The 8189-nt window shown below is 48.7% G+C and overlaps 1 protein-coding gene across 1 annotated transcript in view; it reads right to left on the reverse strand.

Annotated features, from left to right (window-relative positions):
• The window catches only part of JCAD (junctional cadherin 5 associated), a 61351-nt gene extending 54101 nt beyond the window's left edge, over nucleotides 1-7250 (reverse strand). The window contains exon 1 of the mRNA XM_077302633.1: nucleotides 6966-7250. The gene's annotated coding sequence lies outside the window, so the exon portion shown is untranslated. The remainder of the gene's footprint in view (nucleotides 1-6965) is intronic.
• Between the last annotated feature and the right edge of the window lie 939 nt (nucleotides 7251-8189).

The following is an 8189-nucleotide window of genomic DNA, read 5'->3' on the forward strand; positions in this document are numbered from 1 at the left end:
TTTCTCTACCTTCTCAGGGCAGCTGAGAACCGCCTTCCCTTCCTCTCCCCACAACAGACACCCTGTGAGGGAGGCGAGGCTGAGAGAGCTCTGAGAGAACCATGACCAGCCCAAGGTCATCCAGCAGGCTGCAAGTGGAGGAGGAGCGGGGAATCAAACCCGGTTCTCCAGATTACAGTCCGCTGCACCACGCTGATGGACCATGCAGCTGCTCTCTTCCCAGGTGCCCAGAGAAAAAATGCAGAGTCACAACCGGACAAGGCCTGAAGCTCTTGAACCGGGACCTCGCCTTGGTGAAAACCAGGTTTGCTTGAACGTGCAGGTCCACCCGTGGCTGCCGGGAGCACAGAAGGGCGAAGCTAGACTAATCAGCACTGACAGAATTGAACCACGCTTGGCTGAACACGAGTGATGGTTAGGCAGGGGCTACGAGCATACCTGCGAGGTTAATGCGCTCGCCGAGTTGATGCAGATGAAGGGTTCTTCCTGCATCAGAAACTCAGTGGTGGTGTGTGGTGGTGGTGGTGGGGAGGATGTGTCTAAATGCCTAACCTGCGATTCCATTTTGTCAGAGCATTTAGATCGAAACTGATGGGTGTCCCAATGATTCCAGTTGGCTTCGATCTAGCTGTCAGGTCCAATGTAACTCTTCCTGCAATGGAGGGAAGCCTTTCGAGGCAGGGTAGGAGGAAAGAGCTCCCTGAGAAATTCTTCCCTTTATTGACGCAGAGCATCTCCTGCACCTTTCGGCTTTCTCGGGTTCCTGGGGTGGCTTCCCCGGCCGTAAGCACAGTTTAAAACCCAAATGGTAATCTCTGTGGTTCTGATAGGAGGATGGAGGATGGGGTGGAAGACAACAACGGCAAAACTTTTCTCACTCCAGCCCTTAGTGGGCACGGTAGTGGAGCCCAAGGCTAAGAAGCAAAAAGAGAATGGCCAACTCTCGGAAGCCACAGTTCTGGTAAGGGGCTAGTGAGGTCCCAGCCCAGGATTTATTCCTCCCACTTCCTCACTTTGCTTCAAAGCAAAGGGAGAAAGGGAGAAAGGCGGAGGGGAGGGGAGGAAGGAAGGAAGGAAGGAAGGAGAGATAGAGAAGGAAGGAAGGAAGGAAGGAAGGAAGGAAGGAAGGAAGGAAGGAAGGAAGGAAGGAAGGAGAGATAGAGAAGGAAGGAAGGAAGGAGAGATAGAGAAGGAAGGAAGGAAGGAAGGAGGAAAGAAGGAGGGAGGGAGGGAGGGAGGAAGGAAGGAAGGAAGGAAGGAAGGAAGGAAGGAAGGAAGGAAGGAAGGAAGGAAGGAAGGAAGGAAGGAAGGAAGGAAGGAAGGAAGGAGAATGCCGGCAGAGTTTGAATATGCAAAGAGGTGTAGAGCACCAAGCTGTGTAAAGGAATAAAATAGGTTCATTGTAAAGAGGAATAACTTTGTAAGGAAAGAGAGAGAGGAGAGAGTCCTAGCTGACGTCTGTTCTGCCGTTCATTGTAGAGGCAAGCAGGGAGGAAGGAATTCTCCAAATGAGCCAATCAGGAGGCTAACTATGCTTCATGCACATTTTCTCTGATGCCCCCTGCAGGACGTTCTTGCTATGTCCCTGAGTCATGCCCTCTACAGATCTTGCATCTTCCAAAACAGAGAAAGGCCAAGCCATCGACAGGGACAAGAGCTTTGCAAATCCACTAGCTGGCCCCACTCTTTGCCCTCCCAATTGGAACACCGTGGATGACTCTGGATGAAAACCGAGGGCACCCTTTGATTTTCCGTTCGGCTAAAAGGATTCTGATCACAAGGGAGACAATACATAAATAATTCATAAGGCATTTCAAAGACCGACCTTTCTCTGATCCCTTATGGTACAAGTCAACAACAACAACAAAAAGTCTCCCCTGATACTCGGAAGGCGAGGGGGGAACCCCAGCCCTGCTAGCAAGAAACCGGCCAGCTGGCAGCCTGGGAATCTAAAATGCCAAGAGAAGGCTTAGTTCCCTTGCCAGAATATGAAGAGAGAGGGGACCTAAGATGGAAAAGATAAGCACTTTCAGAGAGTACATCCACATGGACCAGGCATATGGCAGTGATGCTTATCAGAAACACATGTGATGCTCCCGATGTGCGTGGTCAACATAGAATCTGAACAGGGGCAACATCCTTTTTGTGCGTGCATGGACAGCTCTGGCAATGTGAACAAGAATCAGTATTTAGTCTGCAGCTACCAAAGCTGTGCACACAATAGGATCAGCTTGGGGTCAGAGTGGCGTCGTGGTCAAGAGCAGCAGCCTCTAATCTGAAGAACCCTGTTTGATTCTCTGCTCCTCCAAAAGCAGCCAGCTGGGTGACCTTGGGCCAGTCACAGTTCTCTCAGAGCTCTCTCGGCCAACCTACCTCACAGGGTGCGTGTTGTGGGGAGAGGAAAGGGATGAGGCTGTAGGCCACCTTTAGACTCCTTCAGGTAGGAAAAAGTGGGTATTGGGAAATACCAGGAGATTTGGGGAATGGAGCCAAAATCTTGCGGGGTTTGTCTATCGGGGTTTTCTTAGGGGGGTTACTGGTCTATGAGATGTTGTTGTTGTTGTTAAATTTATTCCCCACCAACTCATGGCAGTTTACAAATGTCCAATAAAAACCAATTAAAACCCCAATTAAAAGGACACAAAAACCCAAGACATAAAATCACAATAGAAAAGAGAACATGGCAGAATATCACCCCACCCACCCCTACCTCTAGAGGGGGAGGAAGGAGGGTAGAGATCTCAAGTTGTTGCTTAACACTGAAGGGCAGGGGGTGTGGGGGGCTCGATCTTCTTCACCGACCACTGATTTTATGATTGCAAGCCTCCACCAGTCTCTCGAGAGTGGTGGGACATAGGTCCAAAAAGAAAATGAAACAAATATCTGGAATCTGAAGACATGTGCCTGCACCTGAAAGCTCATACCTTAAATAAAACTTTGTTGGTCTTAAACGTGTCCCTGGACTCAAATTTAGTTCTGAAGTTTCAGACCAACAGGGTTATCCTATCCACTGGATTCCTGATGAAGATCACAGTTAAAGATTTGCTCCACCAGTTCAATATAGTGAACCCAGGGACCATTTTGTAATGTCCCATTTTTCTGGAAAATGCTAATTAAGCACGGAAGACTCTCTGAAAACGAGGAGAGTTCTTTTGCTAAACTGGAAAGCGAAATCTCATAAGCCTTTTGTTTTCTGCTTCTCTATATGTAATCCAAATCCATATTAAAAGGCCTAACATACTTCTCTGGCAGGTTCCCATAAATATTTTCCACAAAAGTTCATTTTTCCACATGAGCAAGCCCTGAGTATGTGCCTGAATATGCGTGCCTTTTTTTTAAAAAACCCAACTAATTCTTGATATAGAACTTAGAAAATTCTTGGCACTATTGTGCGGAGTTAAAATGACATCAGTTTGACGGTCTGTATTGAAACCTAACCACATTTCTTTGTCCTGAACACATTGGCTTGGGTTACATCTTTCGTACGGCCTGACCATATATAGGATGCGATTAAAAAGCGACCCTCTGCATTGGGAGCAGCTTTGGCACCCACCCCACAGAAGCAGAGAAGGCCCAAGAAACGTTTTGCGTTTTGCTTCCAGAAAGCCAAGGAGCATCGTCAGCCTGAAGGATACGCAAACCTGGGATGACTCCATCTCGCCCCTTAACATTCTTGTCCGTGACAGGGGGCATCACAGGCAGACACTGGGTGCTTCCCCCACCCACAAACTCTGAGGGCAAGAAGGAATTTTTTCTATTTCCATATACCTGGCCATCCATCACATGTTTATCCCCCCCACACACACACACACAAACAAACGTGCTTCTCCTGACCTTATTTTACCCTCCCAAGAACCTTGTGAAGTTGGTTAAGCTGGGAGAGTGTGTCCGGCCCACCGTGAATTTCATTGCAGGATGGCACCCAGCAGAACACCAATGGCAAACCCCAGCTTCTCTGGCTGGGCCAGTGGCCTTTCCCCCCCTGAACAGCTCAATAATGCGTACGAAAGTGATACTTCCCTGCCAGAACATTCCTTTCACAAAGGTTGTTTGGATCACTGCGACTGCCGAATAAGATTCCCCCACAAAGGACACGGAAGAGCGCTCTTGCGCTGGAGCTGGGAAGTGCTTATAAAGCAAAGAACATGATGGGTCAATAAAAGATCCCTCTCTGCTTTCCCTCAGCTGCAGCCACGATCCGTCCAGGACATTTTTGCTCTGCCCTTTCTCCAAGGAGATTGGAGCAGTGTACGTAGAGCTCCCATGCTCATTTCACCCTCATAACACCCTGCCAGGTAGGCTAAGTTGGGGGACCAAGGTCTTCCACTTGGCTTTCAAAGATCCTACTCTGATACACCAGTGCAGGGAGCTGTAATGCAGGGCACCCACAAGACGACCACATGAAGCTGCCTTTGGCCCATCAGGGCCAGTTATTGCCTGCTCAACTGGCAGCAGCTTTCCAGGGTCTTTCACATCACCTGGAGATGCTGGGGCTTGAACCTGGGACCTTCTGCATGTCAAGCAGATGCTTTACCACTGAGCCACAACCTCTGGGTTTCCTGGTGCTCACCTGCTTCATGAACCTCGGGGAGAAAATACAAAGGGCTTTGCACGTGAGAGAAAAACAACAACGGGGAGTTTGGGGGCACTTTGAGTCAATGGATTTAGCAAGGACAGGCTGTCTTCAATCTTTGCACTTGGAAGCCAATCTGCGTGACCCAGCATGGAGCGAATTTTCCCCTTCGGTTGGAAACAAAAGCCAAACAGAACCTTTTCCTCAAAGCAAAGAGCCAGTCAACATGATACTTTATTTACAGTCATATAGACCAGAACAAAGAGCCAATCATAGCTTTCTGTTGGCTCCTTGGGCGAGAAGAGTCCTCCAAAAACAAACCAGCCAACAAAAATGCCAGGAGGTATCCCTTTGGCATCTGCCCAGGATGCAGTTGTCTCAACCACAGAAGGATGCTCAGCATAGAACAGGGTTGGCCCAGTTGTGGCATGGTTCTTGCAAGGGATCATGGTCATGGTAGTCCATGGACCTCTGGAGAGCCACAGTTTGGCCACCCCAGGCTTTGATCCTCCAAAGATTTTGTGGAGTCCCTTGACATGTTGTGATAGGACTCAACGCCAGGCAAGCTGTTTTGTGCTGCCGTGACACTTGCTAAATGATATCAAGATTCCACAAGAGCACACAGTGAGCAACATTGAGGGAGGGGGTACAATCTCACCACTGTTCCATCCTGTCACGACCCCAACCTGGTCCCACACTTTCCCCTTTAGTTTGCACTCAGCACCCAATGCATGGGAGTGCACACCTCTGAAACTGAAGAGACGGCTAGCAATGCAATGGATCAAAATGTTTGCAAAACGCTGTGTATGTAGGTTTTCCATCAAAATCCATGCCACAGATACTATCCAATAGGACCTTAGAATCACAGAATCATAGAGTTGGAAGGGGCCACACAGGCCATCTAGTCCAACCCCCTGTTCAACGCAGGATCAGCCCTAAGCATCCTAAAGCATCCAAGAAAAGTGTGTATCCAACCTTGTGACCTACTTTGTTCCTAAACTGTGCCCAAAGGGCACCTGACCAAGCAATCCTTCTGAAACTAACCAGAGCTGGGTCTGGTCAGCGTCTAGATAGGAGACCTCCTGGGAATCCCATTTAATCTGGCTTGAGTTGCAGGAGGGAGGAAAGGAATGACAGCCATGCACAACCCTAGAAGAATCTGAGGGAAGAACTGGAGTTTCCCCAGCACCAAATAATACCATCTGAGTGAACACGTAAGACCCCTGCAACCAAAGTGCAATGAATGAATAATAACCCCATATTGACTGAAGCCCCAAACTTCTCAGAAGTCTTCCCAAAGTAATCTAGCTCCGTGCAAAATGCTCTGTTATAGTCAGTGGACCACAGTTGGGAAACACACCTTCAGGAGGTTGTGGCCCCCACATCAACATCACTAAAAAAAATTTTTTTTTTTAAGTCAATGAAGCCATTCCCTTTTTATGTCCGTATTTTAAAATTTTTAAAGAAGTGGCCATGCGTGTGCACCAAACATCAGCTTGCCTCTCATCATCTGCACCAGCATCAAGAAGATCAGAGTCCAGTAGCACCTTTAAGACCAACAAAGATTTATTCAGGGCGTGCACTCGAAAGCTCACGCCCTGCACTCAAAAGCTTGCGCTCGAAAGCTCACGCCCTGAATAAATCTTTGTTGGTCTTGCTACTGGACTCTGATTTTGTTGTGCTACTTCGGGCCAAGACGGCTACCCATTGGAAAGCATCGCGAAGAGTTAGAGGACACTGGTCCTCTTTGCCGGACTGAATGCAATGCATAGAATTCTTTTTCAGGGCCCGTCTTCGCCTGACACGGCTTTGTTATTTGCATTTCGGCATCAAAGAGGTTTTCTCCCAGAGCAATCCCTCACTGAGCCTTTGAAAGCAGCCCAGCGGACAGGGAGGTGCTCAATTACCAGCGAGGACTGCTCTCGAACACAGGGCTGTCTTGTTACTATAACAACATTCGGACCAACGCTACCAACAGAGCTTGTGTGCTCCTGTCAAGGTCCGCTTTCACCTTTGGCCCAGGGATCCCGCCCCCCAGAGAAACCCAGTCTTTGACGAAGAAGAGTCAGGTAGTGGTAGAGTCTCAGATCCCCATAAACCCATGCAGTTTTGCCTCTGTCCCAAACCTGCAGGTTTCCGACACACCCCGTCCTGTGCCGTGTGATGCCCAAGTGCTGCATGCTACTACCAGGCTGCCGTTTCACGCAGGTTGTACGTCCAAGAATAGTCAAAAGGCCAGCCGAATGCCTTTTCACCCAAATGCTCCTTGTGATATTAATAGCAACAGTTTCTCAGCCATCTCCAAACACACACACCCTTCTCTCTCTCTCTCTCTCTCTCTCTCTCTCTCTCTCTGGCTCACACCCATACAAAGAGCCCCGAAAATCTTTACCTTGCATGCCAACAGCAGAGGCCGGGATGTCCTGTCATGGATCAGGAGGAGGAGGAGGATAAAAAGCCACCCTGCCGGACTCGTCTGCCCGCGGAGAGTCCCTTCAATCCCGCTACAGCGAGCGGCTCTAAGTTTGCGCTCTGAATAGAGGCTGTGTTATTTTAACCACAGGATTTCCAGTCATGGGGGAGGAGAGATGGATTAGGTACGTTTGCAATCTAATGCTTTGCGCTCACCGCTGGAGAAGCCAACAGCTCCAGTCTGAGGGAAAGGAGGACCTGGGGTGGAGAGATACATTTCAAGAGAAGCTTCCCCCCTGCCCCAAAGCCAGTTATGCTTAAACCAACATGCTAAAGGACGGTGTAAAATTCCAGAGGAGTAAGATAACATGCGTTTGTGTTCTTTCCTAAATAAAAGGCATGTGTGGAATTTCATGCCAGGGACTCACACACAGGAGGCAGAGTAAACGTATCCTGTGCAGACCAACCTCTACACAGGGGTAGTCAAACTGCGGCCCTCCTGATGTCCATGGACTACAATTCCCATGAGCCCCTGCCAGCATTCACTGCCAGGGGCTCATGGGAAATGTAGTCCATGGACATCTGGAGGGTTGCAGTTTGACTACTCCTGCTCTAGGAGGATGCCAAAATGTGTGGTAACAAAGGTCATCACCAGCACCTTCTAGAGAAGATTCTTGTAGAAATGGGACCTTCTCAATGTGTCCTCCTGTGGCTCTGATTCCACAGTTCACACTGCTCTGAAATGTGCTACCCATGCAGCATCTTTTACTAGATGCCCACACTTTGAGAGAGTTTTTAATAGCCTAAATAGCCTTTCAAGAGTAGCTGTGTAAAGTCTGCAGCAGATCACCTAGGTTCAAGTCCAGGAGCACTGTAGAGACCAAAAATGGAATTATGATTTTCGAAAGCCTATATCCTGGAAATTTTGTTGGTCTATAGCAGGGGTGACCAAAGCTCTCCAGAGGTCCATGGACTTCATTTCCCATGAGCCCTTTCCCTCTGATAGCAGGTGGTCATGGGAATTGCAGTCCATGACCATCTGGAGAGCTACCGTTCAGTCACCTGTGGTATATGATGCTACTGGACTTGAAGTTTGTTGGTTTAAGCTGCTACTGGACTTGACTCTAGCTCCCCTCAGGAAGAAAACCACAATGGGAAAATGATTCCTTTTGCCTAAGTAACAAAATACAAGAGGGTGAAGCTC

This window comes from Paroedura picta, chromosome 11 (assembly GCF_049243985.1).
Source record: "Paroedura picta isolate Pp20150507F chromosome 11, Ppicta_v3.0, whole genome shotgun sequence".
Classification (NCBI taxonomy): Eukaryota; Metazoa; Chordata; class Lepidosauria; order Squamata; family Gekkonidae; genus Paroedura; species Paroedura picta.